A 14,327-nucleotide genomic window follows, 5' to 3' on the forward strand; every position below is an offset into this window, starting at 1 on the left:
GTCATAAAGCCAGCATCTGAGCTGGTCCTGGAAACCAGAGCTTCTGAGCCCAGTTGAGTTCTCTTTCCACTACCCCAAAGCTGCCTCACTGGACTTAGCTGAGATGTCAAACTCCATTTGCTTTTACTCTGCCAGTAATTTCCAGTTTAGCAGAGAAACCCTTTGAAATAAGAACACATAAATGAATCAAGTGTTATTGAGCATATACTTATTTTTTTAATATTAACATAGCATCCAGTATGGTGCCTTGTACATAAGGAGACTTCAATAATTCTTCTATTTATGTATTCAGTCCATGCATAACCCATAATAGGTGCTTATGAGGATGGAATTTGTCATGCATTTCTAGGAAGATAAATAAGACATGCTCCCTGCCTTAAAGGAGCTTACCTACAGTCCAGTGGGACAGAGGATAAGCAGTTAATAATTGTTAAATTAATAATAATTACATGAACATATATCCAATAATAAAGACACAATAAAAACATCACAGGAAGAAAGATGAACTTGGCAAAGGGCTTTACTGAGTAAGTGGCATGTGGCGTCAAGTAATGTTCCAATCCAATGAGATGTGAGGAATAGCCCCACAGACAGGAAAATGCATGAGCAAAGGCACAGGGCATGGAGGCCACACGATATTCTGGAATCTGGGAGGAGGAGAGGCTGAACAGCAGGTGAGCTGGATGGTCCCATCACGTTCAAAAATAGCTCTGATGTGGCACTGTCAGAATGATCGCTGGACACCCTATTCTAATCCAGTGCCCTTTGCATTCCCTTTCTCATCTTTCTGTAGAAAATAGGGCCACTCTTCAAAATAAAACCGGCCGCTGCAAGAAGACATAGTAAAATCTTGAATAATTTGCTGTAACTCAAGAGCGAGGGACATGACTGCTCAGAATAATAAACTATTCTTTTAACAGATTTTTAAACTCAGGTGGTAACAAAAAGTAAGTTTAAAAGGTGTTAAACACTGGTGCTTCAGGATGTATTTTTAATTAATATGCTATTGTTAATATATAAATACATTACCTCAATACATAAATAGTTGCTATCTAACTATTCTTTCATAAGTAACTAAAAACTGCTTTCTTTCTTAAATTTCAAACCATTTCCATGGGCTCTGATCTGCCTCCTAGTCTAGCAGGTAGGCACTGATGTATGTATGTACCTGAATTATGTGTTTATCCCTTGTCTCTGAGCATGCCAGGGATATGAACTCATTTCCCAGATTCCGAGACTGCCCCACCCATGTATATTTATGGCCATCAGAGCTTCGGGCAGGCTGGGCAGGTCCTTAGCATGAAGCTGCTTTCCAGAGCACCAGGTTCTCCTCTCCTCTCTGGCACTAGGGACTCCACTCTGGCTGGGTGACAAACAGCCATGACTGCTACAAAGTGGAAATGCAAGAAGGTAAGAATGGATCCCTGAGGACCTTCTCCTGGGGTCAAGTCTCTTGGGTGAAACTATAGCACAACACTAAGAAATATTAGTCTCTCCTCAATTAATTTTCTCTAGAACAAATCAGAAAAAAATGCTTTCTTCTCAAATAGGCTAATGCACCATAAAGTGTTACTTATGGTGCACTATAAGGAATGTTTCTTGACCTCAAAAGAAAGTCGGCTAGGATATCTGCTTCCCTGGAATAGGGCTTCTATCCATTTTTAATTTATATAATATGAATATCCTTAAACTCACTTGGAATGATGTAATGATATAGTTGTACCATAATTATACAGTGATATAATTTTCCTGTATTTTGCACCTACTTGCTCATGGAGTAAAGACCTTTGGGAGACTCACTTGTTTTGACAAAACTAAATAAACTCTGGCTCTAGATCTAGGACATAGAACTTTTATTCTTAAAAAAAGAGTTTGTTAAAAAATGATAATAATAAGATTTAAAAAGTCTAGGAAATGTAGTGATTACAATGTCATTGGAGATGTTCAAGAGTATGATTAGTTTCTGTAGTATAGTGGGTAATTAAAGCACTTTGGAAAGTTTAGAGTATATCTTCACAGTGAAGAAATGGAAGGAGAAATTAATTTGAGAATTTTTATAGTAAAATGAAGGAAGAGAAAAGATTAGGTTGATGGAATTGCAGGTTAAGGAAATATTTTCAAGTCATAAATTTAGCAGCATATTGACATATGCAATAAATGAAAGATTGAAGAAAGGTAGGCTAGGACAATGACATAAACACAGTACAAGGTGTATCTTCCTGAAGGGGTGATAGGAGAGGAGGTCAGAATAAAGGACAAGCCCTGGCTGATGTTGCTCAGTGGTTAGAGTGTCAGCCCACACACTTAAGGGTCTTGGGTTCGATTCCTGGTCAAGGATGTATACCTGGGTTGCAGGTTCAATCCCTGGTGCTCTGGGGTGAGTGCGGGAGGCAACCAATCAATATGTCTTTCTCACATTTATGTTTTCTCTCTCTCTTTTTCTTTCTTCCTCTCCTACTCTCCCTCCCTTCCACTCTCTAAAAATTAATGTGAAAATATCCTCAGGTGAGGATTGGCAAAAAATAAAGAATAAAATACAAAAGGAATACATGGTATAGAAAGGGAAAATTAAAAAATACTTCCTTTTTATTTTTTTGGAAACAAAAATACTGCAATCATAAGTTTTAAAATAAAAAAAATACAAGCAGATGTTTGCAGATGCAAACATTCAGCAAATATTAAGTATCTGCTATATACTCAGCACTGTTCACCCATGAACTTATCTTCCTGGCAATGACTCTGAAGTATTTCTTTTGCTCCCCACTTTTCCAGTTAAGAAACTGAGTCTAATAAGGGCACTATCCATGGTTTTGCTTTCTGAAGTTTCAGTTACGTGCAGTCAACCGTGGTCCAAAAATATTAAATGGAAAATGCCAGATATTTTGAGAGAGAAACCACATTCATATAACTTTTATTAGAGTATATTATTATCATTGTTCTTATTGTTGCTGATCTCTTACTGTGCCTAATATATAAGTATGAAGTTAGGTATGTGTGGGGAAAAACATAGTATATATAGGATTTGGTGCTATCTGTGGTTTCAGGCATCCACTGAGGGTCTTGGAATGTATCCCCATGAGTAAGGGGGGGACTACTGTACCTAATTTTCCTAAGGTCACACAGTTAACTCTGAAACAGGCTGGTGTCTCCCGGGAGCTCTTTCCCCCACACTAGCCTGCCTTTCAGAGATGAAGGACACAGTCCTGTCCTCAATGGGTTCACCACCTACTGGGTGAGAAAGACAAGTAGGCAATTACTATACACACCTGTGCTGGGAGCTGCTAGCCACCTGGGGACCATCAGAGAAAGCCCCACAAGATATAATTGTTCAACATATTTCTTTGAAATATTTAGTAAGAAGCTATTTCTGCTCTTCAGCACATTTTGATTTTTAGCTGCACCTGCTTTTGTGAAATTCTCGAAGCCTTAGAGAAAGGCGCCGTCTGGGGCAACTGGGTTAGACACCTTGTCCTCCCCATGCAGTTCTCTCTGGAGCCACCGTGTGGTATTGTTGTTCAATTCAAACATCTGCGTCTTTTAGCCATGTGGCCTTCCCCAGGACTGGTTCTCATCTAAGGAGCATCTTTTCTGAGTCGTACCTGTCAGTTTTGTATAGGCGCCTATATTCTCCCCCTGAAGTGGGCCTTTTAAAATCTCCGAGTTGTCAGATTTCTCTGGAAGCTGAGGGGAATGGCTGACCCAATGTGTGTGTTCAGACAGAGCCAGCCGGGCACATTGGCCCACGTCACAGCTTCAAGGAAGGGGGCCAGCTCTGTATTTGTTGGCTGGCCACCTTTCATCACAGCAACCTTGGGATAGCAGTGCTCGGCCTGCGGTCCAGTCGGGGGCGCCCTCATGGCCGGGCCAGCGTAGCGCTATGTGGACGCATGGCCAAGCTGCTTCCTCGATGCTCTTCAGCTCTTCCCTCGTGACAGCCATGGACCAGCACATGAAAAATGAGGTCTCACCTGGTAACTCCATGAGGCAGGACTACCACTGGGGGTGGGCAGTGCAGTAAAAGGAGCACCCTGGGCTTTGGAATTGACATCGAAAGTCATGGAATCTCCTTGGAAAGCTCTGGAATATTTCAGGCCTCAAATTTCCCATCTATGCTCAAAAGATTACCATTGTTTCCTACCCACGGCCATCACCAAAATTACTGTTTATTAAGCTTTTATCAACATAGTATCTTGCTGTTACCTCTGACACCCAGGGGACTATTGCTCAGATGCCATCTCAGCTTGTTTGTGAAGAGAGCTGACACGTGCATGCACTAAGGCTAATAATAATGACCCCTGGTACTCTGGTTTTACTCAGGAGTCTTCCAAGTGCCTCTCAGGCTTCCTCCCAGCAACTCTGTAAGGAAGGTATTGCTAATTGCAGACCAGGACACCGAGCTTCTAAGCGGTTGAATGACTTCTCGAATCACCAAGCGACAGAGGGAAGGTGGAACTCCGGCTTCCGATTGTCAGTGCGCCTCAGCCACACCAAGCTAAGAGGCAGAATGTTACAAACAAAACTCCTAATATTTCAAATAATGAACAAATGCACATTCAATAAATAGAGTTTGGGATCAAAGACAAAGACATAACAAGGGGTGGGAAATGAGGGAAACAGACTTCCATGAAATGAGTGGGATTTTAATAATCAAAATGTCGTACATGCTTTGAACTTCCTTTAAGCAGAATTCTTATTAAAAAAAAACACACCATAGCTTGGGAGGCAGCAGGCAAGTTGATTCCATGGTTAAAAAAAACAACGCACAAAACCTCTCATCCGCTCATGTTTGTCATGATGTCTTCCATTTGAAAATGTGCTTTGCACATGTGAGTGCCTAATAAGTGCTCGTTGCTAATGACAATGAAGACTGATGAACTGAAATCACCTTTGGCACCAAACTTGTCAGCTTCCCTGTGAGTAGCACATGAGGAAGAACGCTGCATCCCATTAACAGCTCGCTGAGCGTTCGGGTCTGCAAGAGTCACTTTTTGAACCCACTGCGGTGGGGGTCCGAGGGCTGATAACACGAGGCCCTATACGCCCCGTGCCAATCATTCCGATGAAACCTGAAAAATTCCGTCAGTCATCTGGGGTTTTATCCACATGACGCAGAACATCTGGATGAGTGAGTGTTTCCAGTTCTCACCGGGATAGTGCCATGTCCATGCTGACATCCACTCTCAGAGACCGGTATTGCTCCAAGATAAATAAACATTTACATAGCATGGCACGTTTGGGGCCACCAGAGGATGCTTCGTGCATTCATTCCCACAATAAACATATTAGTAGGAGGAAGTGCCATGTGTCGCCAAGCCTTCTGTTGATACAAGAGAACAAATGTGCACAAAGCACTCCAGCCTAGTGGAGGAAGACAGTGATGCCAATACAAGGTCGTAAAGGCTGTCATAGAGGCATAAACAAAATGCCAAAGGAATGCAAAGCAGCGACAAACTCCTTGTGCCTAAGAGAGTTTGCAAAGCTTGGAAGATGGGGTGGCATTTGAACAAGGTCATATGATACTAAACGGAGTAGGTGTGAGTGTCCTAGGTGAAGAAGAAAGGCAGACAGAGTGATGTACATGGAGACAAAGAGATACTTGAAAACACTTTCTAAGGAAAAGGAGAAATTAGGAGGTGGGGAGGGAGAGCATAGGGTATGTCTGCTTGAGGGCCTGTGTGTTACACGGCCAGGAGGTCCATGGGCAAGAGGACATGCTCACTCTCTCTGCTCCCCTCTCCTCACTCCTGCCCTTTGCAGACCACAGTCTGATTGTCCAGTATCCACAATGCCTTGCCCAAATGGCCCCCCAAATATGCTTGAGGACCTACACAGTTCTTGTCCCAAAACCCATCTTCCAAAGGTAGATCATGCTACACAGAATTGAGAGAGATGAACGAGCTTGGATGTGTGAGCTGAGTCCACATGGTGTGTATGAGGTCCCTCAGACATGGGCTGGAGCTGGATTTAGTGAGGGAAGGGGAGCAGGCTGGGACCTGGGCTGGGAGCCAGTGATCCCCACTCCACCATGAGCAAGAGTGGAATTCCCAGGAGTCAGGAAAGCTAAATTAGGACCTAGCCTTGCAGATTGTTATAAAGGTAAGATAATCAACATCAGTATTATACGACATGTATTATTTAACACTTTGTTACCTTGCTTCATAACTTTTAAGTAGCTAAATACATGGTACATGAACCTTCATTGATACCCTTGACCTGGGTTTTGTCAATTTTAGGAATAGTTTGTATTTGGGGAAACTGATTAATGAAGAGGCTGGGGAGATATGTTGGGACTAGTCTGTGAAGGGTTTTATGGGACAGGCTTAGCATAGACATTTATAAAACTAGATATGAGATGTTACATGGCTCAAATCTTTCCTTTTCATGTTCCCTCCAACTGCTCCTGCCCTCAGAGATACCTCTCTTTTCTAAACTACTGTTATAATTATTATCCACAGCATACAATTTGGTTCTTAATTATGGAATATCCAGTGGATTAATGAATATCATCTTAATTTCCCAACCTGACTATAAGCTCTAATATAAGATAAGAAATATGTAGCATTTTTTAAATCTTCCATGAATATCTTATATAGTTTTAGGGTGGTGGTTTTGCTAATAACTGCTTAACAATTCATTGCAAAAAGTAGTTGATGAAAAACAAATTTCAGGGTCACAGTGGAGCCATGTTACAATGTCAACCCTATTATATCCCTTCTAGACTGGCTATATAATTTGCAGCACCTGGTGCAAAATGAAAATATGGGGCTTCTTGTCCAAAAAATTATTAAGAATTATCAAGGTGATAGTAGAGCATTAAACCAAGTCTGGGGCACTTCTAAGAGTGGGGTCCTCTGTGACTGACTGCCCCAGTCTGTTTCCCTTTATGTGTTTAAGAAAAGATGCCTTTCCTTTATGCTTTGTTAGTAAACTTGGTGGAAATGATCTTTATAAGTCTTTCCCAAAAGGTGGTCCAGTAGGAGGCGAGACAATTTTCCATGGTACAGAGATGGGCATTTGTTTAGTATCATATTTATGTACCAATGTGTTATGATATATATAACTAGAGGCCTAGTGCACGAAATTCGTGCACGGGTAGGGTCCCTAGGCCTGGCCAGCAATCAGGACCAATTGGGGCCTTCGGGCTGCCAGCCAGGGCCTCCCTTCCTCGGCTGCCAGCTGCTGGCCGGGACCTTCCTTTGTTCCAACCTGCCCCCTGGTGGTCACGCATGTCATAGCGAGCGATCGGTCTCTTGGTCAAACTCCTGCAGGGACAATTTGCATATTAGGCTTTTATATATATAGATAGTGATGCAAATGTGCTATGGGGAAATATAATTTGCACATTAAGCAATAATTTCATGTTTATTATTGTTTGGGACAGGGCTACTTTAAAAAAATAGACTGAATTAAAGGAAAATATTAAGTAAGAGTACAAATGCTATGCAGATGTTATGGAGAGTATGATATGGTGCTTGACTGACTGAAGTTTGGAAACAGTGGAAAAATTGCTTAAGTTAAGGTGGCCTAATGACCTAAAGTAATTGTGACGTGGCATTCTTGGGCCACAACTGACCTTTGATTTTCTGTTCTGGCTGATCCATTTTTTGTGTTTGGCTGGTAAGATGTTTTAGTTTTGAAAAAAGAAAGGCCACTGAATCTAGGGCCTGGGGACGGCAGTCACCAGACATCTCCAGGACCTCAGAGTCCATCAGCCATTCACCACACCCTTTCCTGATCCTATTTTGTAGATGGAAAAGACTAGGAGCAGAATACTTGAAACTAGTCACAAAGCTCTTCCTACCAATTTTCCAGTAAGCCCGCCACCCCAGTTTTTGCTCTTTCCAATTTTATACATGTACACGCAAAATTTAACAGAGATTATTTGAGATAATTGTCTGAATTGATACCTCTTTTAAAAATCTAAAGTGCATAAAAGGGTACAAAGTGAAATTCCTAATTGTATTTGATCTTATCAGCAATCCAGTAAAGTATCAATATATTCATATTGCCAAGTGGCTTGCCCAAGGTCACCTAGAGGGCAAGTCTCTGAGGGAAGGCTTATACCTCGCTCTTTTAATTCCCACGTTCAAACATTTTCACCATTCTTTGGTAGGCCACTGAGCACCAAGGCCCCATTATTCCATCCTAGAATGATGTTTCTTCCTAAATTCACCTAGGACTAGTGCTCCAAATTCCCAACAGATTCCCATCTTAGGAATTTAGAAACAAGAAACCAGAATTCCTGGGAAATCTTGGGCATTCCCAAAGTCACATTATTCTTCAAATATTCTCAATATTCTTTATGTTCTTTACTCATCACTATGGATGTCTTAAAAATATTTAATAAATTCACGTTTATTATCAATTATGAATTTATTGTTAAAAATAATAGATATTAAGTCTGGTACTACTAAAAAGAATATAGCCTTATGCCAAATATTCAAACACTGGAAAATACCAGAAAACATAATTGGGTAATATTTAAATAATATAACATTTAGATCTTCTAACAAGGTTAACAGCAGTGCATGAAAATCACATGTCAGTATTATTAATTTAAAGACTTATTTTGCTTCCAAAACTCTGCTATTTTTAGAAGTTCTACTCACAGAATTTGTATAATTCCATGTGATTAAACTTGCTATTATTTATTTTATTTCCAAGAATGACTCACTATTAGCAGCACACAGGGTCACGAGCAAACACTTGGCTTGGAAACAGCTACAAGCAAGACTGATGAGGCTGTGATCTCTCCTGTGCGCTCCTGTCCTGGTCCAAAAACGCCTGTCTTAAACTCCCACACCACATGTCACCATTTCCTGCGATTCTTTTGACTCAGCAACTTCTCTGTGTTGTTTATTAATTTTAATTCTCTCAGGAGATAATACTTTTCTTCCCATTTCCCTCATTCCTCAGCCTATTTTGCTTGGGATTCGGGATTTAGAAGAAAATATAAAGGTGTAAAAGAAAGGCTGGAAAGAAAGTTCCAACACTACCTAGGACAGGCAGTGATGGGGGTCATGAGCGTTTGGATGGAGCAGTCAGGTCAAATTATTTGTGTTCCAACAAAGAGAGGAGGAACAACTACATAAGGTTTTTAACAGCACTTCCTCTGTTTTGAAATAAAGAGCCTTTGAAAACTTGTATTAGGCAACGAGTGTTCTACATAGATTTAAAATGCACTGTCTTCCCAGGAAGAACTATTATTTAGGAGTTAATTGCTAGTTGCTTGTTTAGTCTTTTCTGTGGCTGTCAGATTACTGCCGAGTCCCCCCCTCATAAACAAGACACTTCCTAGCATGTCCTCTGCCGACCAAACGGACATGTGTTTCCCATTTAGACATTTCATTACCCCAACTGAAAACAAATCAGCTGTGTCTTTGGGATCTTATGGGGAGAAGGTTGGGATTTATTCCTGGACAAGCCTGAGGAAAACATTACCCTAATGGATGAAATATGTTTGGACTAAAGGTTTCTTAAAAGTGTTCAATGGGTCTTTCCCAACTTGATCTGCTGTTCATTGAAAAGGCAGAAAAATGCAGAAAAGTCCATTGGCATTATCCTAGCTTTGTCCTTAAATGAGGAGTAATGGATAGACCTTGCTTTGGTTTAGATAAGCATCAGCAGGAGTAGTCACTCTCTCTCTAGAGATTACTCACACACCATGGGCAACGTGGTCTAGAACTCCGGTTCTCTCTTGGCCGTCTACAGCAACAGAAACCCACTTCCTGTTTTCCAAGGCCAAACTCCTTCCTCAATTCAGTTTTTCCCAAGAAGACTCTCACTGATGTCTCAATGCTCCATGTGGTCAGCAAGAAAATTAGTTCTGGAAAAAATATTTGACTTTCTGCATAGAAAATAATAGTCTCCTTAAGACTGCAAGCCCACTGTGGAGGAATTTTGGCTTATTTTATGTTTTGTACCCTGATGGGGCACAGGAAATAGGAAAATAGATTATTTTCCTTGGCCCCTGGCGTGTGTCAGGTTGAGCAGTTAGACAATTTTCAGAGCTCACATTGAGCAGCAACAACATGAAGCCACTCTCAAAACTGTGTTGGGGTCTGAAGCATAATGAGGAAAATCCATCAATGCTAATGGTTTTATTCTGAAATCTATGTGGTAAGAATACCCAGTGAGCAAAATATATTGGTGGTGTGTGTGTGTGTGTGTGTGTGTTTTAGTTTGATTTTGCCGTAAAGAAACTTGAGAGCTGATATACTCTTCTACCGTGCACCTGAAGAACAGCTAACTACCAGATGCTGGCATCTTGCTGGCATCCTGCTCATATTGGTGCCATGCCATTCAAGCACTGGAAATACATCAGGATGGTGGGAAAAGTGTATTTAAAAATGAACCTCAGATAGATATTTAATTCAAATTTAGAATGAAATGTAGACGTCCTTTCTCTGTCACTCACATTGGTGAGCCTCCATCTGGAAAGAGTGGAAAGAGTACAGGACACAAGTCTTCCCATTTCAGGCAAGGCCCTACAACCAGCCTGTGTCTCTTAGCAGAGAACATTTCAGCAGAACCATTTGTCTGTAGTTTTATCTAAATTGTTTTCTAGCTTTCATATTCCATAGTTTGAAATCTATCCTTTTACGTTTTAATTTTTAAAAGTAAGACCCTAGGTTTTCTTATAATTGTCATTCTGTGATATCAGGTGACACCTTACTTAACACCATGACTTGCATTCATGTGAAGTGTAAGCATGTTATCAAGTACATTAGCTATTCTCTCAAGGCATGGATCATTTGAAATTTTGACAAGCATAAAGTTTTTGGTTTTTGTTTGTTTTTTACCTTTGCACAACTAATTGATTAAAATATTGAGCAAAGTGGCCCTACCTGGTTTGGCTCAGTAGATAGAGTGTCCTGTCCGCCTGCAGACTGAAGAGTCCCAGGTTCGATTCCAGCCAAGGGCACATGCCTGGGTTGTGGGCTCGATCCCCAGTAGGGGGTGTGCAGGAGGCAGCCAATCAATGATTCTCTCTCATCATTGATGTTTCTATCTCTCTTCCCTCTCCTTCCTCTCTGAAATCAATAAAAATGTATTTTAAAAAATATAGAGTATATTGAGCAAAGTGGACCTACCACAAAGTCTTGAAGTATGCTAATGAAGAAAGACAGTCCTTGGCTATGGTTATTCAGCCAGTCAAAAATTATAGCCAGTGATACTATATTATTATCTATCTCAGATTCCTTTTATTTTTTCTGTTGAGAAATGCGAAACTTACTCCAAAAATCCTCTTGGACATTTTCCATTTTCTAGCTACCCACCTGAGGCCAAAACCATCGAGTAGAATGCAGAAGTCCTGCCATAATGAGTTTCCTAATTTTTAAAAGGCTTCCAAAAATGAAGATGAATGTGTACTTTAGAAATCTACCAGTTTGCTAATCCTGACCATTTGAAGGGGCATAATGAATACATCCTATCTTAGGAACATATTCTCTCTCTCTTCTCCCCCCCCATCTCCCACCACCCCTTAAAAAGCACCCATTTAATTGTTTTCTAGGAAGCAAAGTTATACAGGACTTCATTTCAGCAGGGCCTTGGACTAACTGAAAGATCACAGATGTTACTTCAAGCTGGGTTCACTTTTCTAAAGGATCCTTAAGGAAGTTAGTGCTGTCAGGATGCACAACAGGACAGATGGAAGGACACATGTCCACACCCAACGATCCTGCACAGTCATGGGTTATAGTGTCTGAGTGTATGAGGATAGCAGCCTTTAGGAAGCCCAGCTGCTCAGTTCAGGTTTATATAGACCAGAGCAGGCCTGAGCATAAGCTGGTCTGAATATTTGCCTGAGATGATCAAACTTATTGTTATACAATATATTATACAATATACTGTATTATTATTATTGGTACAGTACATTCAGGCATCTCCCTCAACCTCCAAGGGTCAATGTCCAGGTATGTTCCTGAACTTAGTACAGTGGGATAAGGACAAGGGTCTTCCATCACTGTTCTGTAAAATTTCTATTGGGAAAGGGGACTTCTAAACTTTGGAGGGACATTTTTGTATCCAGGCAAAAAAGGCGGGAAAAACCAACCCTCCAGTTTAAGAGTAGCTAGGCAACAGGAAAAACATCATGTGTGCGCTGCTTGTGGGGAGCAGGGCCATTGAGCACATTCTATACATTCCTTCTTTTCCTTTCTGCATTTTCCTCCTCTCGCTGCCTCACTTCCCTTGTCTTTGAGTTCCTTCTGCTCCGATGCTGCAGAGAGAAGCCTGGGCCTCCGAACCTATGCCCCAGGTCTCTTTCCTCTGCAACTGAGTGGTCCCTTGAGAGTACGGAAGAAAATGGAAATCCACGATGTGATTCAAGTAGTTCATTCATGCTTCGGGTAGGTTGTCTCACTTCTGATCTGTAGCCCAATTATCATTTTACAAGAGAAGAAAAAAGACTCGTAGGGGATAAGCAACTTCCCAGGATTACCGTGCAGTGACACACTAAGCAGGGACTGGAAACAGGGCCATGATTTCATATTACATCACCGGATGCCCAGAAACCTCCTATAGAGTGCCTGCAACGTCTGCTCTGCAATGGGACTCACACTTTTGCTGCAGCTCATACTTCACAACTATGTTCTTCCTGTTCCTTCAGGACCATTCGGGAATGATAGTGGCCAATAATAACTTCTAGGTACGGGTGCCTTCTGCAGCCCAGGTAAAGGGAGACTCCTGGAAACCCAAACTGTGAAGGCAGGAATTCAGGTGCAGTAGTTAAATGCGGGAGATATTTGTGGTAGACGTTTTTCAGTTTGTTTGGGTGAGTTAGAGTATAGGCAGGATTCTTTTCTTTTTTTTTTTTTAGTCTTCTTAAAAATGTATTTAACGTACTTCCTCCCTGCCTGACTAAGGCAACGTTTAGGGTTACAAACGTACACCCATCCTGGCCTCACATCCTGGCCTCACATCTCCCTCTGCTGAGGTTGCAAGGTATACATTACCCATTCTTTTTTCTTTTCTTTTCACATTTAACAAATTTTGAAACATCATAAGCACAGAAAAGTACAGGGCTGACTATCAGGAACATGCTGTGCTTACCAGCAGCTATTGTCAAACTTTAATAATTTGTCATCTTTGCTTCTCATATTTCTTTTATTTACCTTCTTTTTAAAAAATCATTTTTTGTTGATAGTATTATAGATGTCCCCCACCCTCCCCACCCCTGTCTTTGTCCCTCTTCCCCCAGGCCCTGCCCCACCCCAGGCCTACAGGGAACTATTGTCTGTGTCTATGGGCTATGCATATATGTATATAAATTCTTTGGTTAATCTCTTCCTGCCCCATCCAACCCCCTTCCCTCTGAGATCAGGCAGGCTGTTCCATGTATCCATGTCTCTGGACCTATTTTGTTCGTCAGTCTATTTTGTTGATTAGATTCCACATATAAGTGAGATTATGTGATATTTGTCTTTTTCTGACTGGCTCATTTCACTTAACATATTTCTGCTTCTCATTTTTTTTAAGAAATAAAACATTTCAGATGTATTTGAAGCACCCAGTGTGCCCTTCCCAATCCTATCTCCTACCTCCTCACTCAGAAATGTTTTTTTCTGAAGTTATTATTCTGAAATTGTTTTCATTTCAATTGCATCTTTTTTATATTTGTATTACATATATGTTTATAAACAATATATGATAACAGTATGCATCTTCACATTTTATATAAATAGTATCATATATCTTTCTGCAATTTGTTTTTTATTTTTCCCCTTCAAAGTTATGTTTCTGAGAGATATCAAAGCGCATGTGGGTAGCCATGGTTCATTTATTCATTTTTTAAATTTCTGAATCGTGTTCCATTGTATGACTATATCCCAGTTTATTTATTCTCCAGCTGATGGACATTTTGTTTGTTTCCAATATTTTGCTATTGCAAACCATTCTGCAATGAACATTTCTGGTCATGTGTTCCTGTGCACATGTGTGAGTTTCTCTAGTTGTCCAGTTTTGCTAGCCTTATTTTACCTCTGCTGAACTGAGTGACACTAAGCAGATAAATATGTGAGACTCCACAAAATAGTTTTCAGATGCCTTCAATTTGTAGATGACCTGTAGAAAAAGGATTCTCTCTTTTTATAACTAGAATAATATTTTGAGCTATTTTGTAGTAACTCTAGATTGTCAGGCATTAATTTATTGAAAGTGTTATTTATTTAAAGTGTTAAGTATTTATTTGCTATAACATTTAATTTTAATATCCAAAGGGCACAAGATGCCAACTAAATATTACAATATTTGAATATTCAATGTGAAAAAATTAGAATGTGTGGTCATTGAGAGTTGTAAGTCTATGAATTATAACAAGGATC

The sequence above is a fragment of the Myotis lucifugus genome, unplaced genomic scaffold, assembly GCF_000147115.1.
Source record: "Myotis lucifugus unplaced genomic scaffold, Myoluc2.0 scaffold_211, whole genome shotgun sequence".
NCBI lineage: Eukaryota > Metazoa > Chordata > Mammalia > Chiroptera > Vespertilionidae > Myotis > Myotis lucifugus.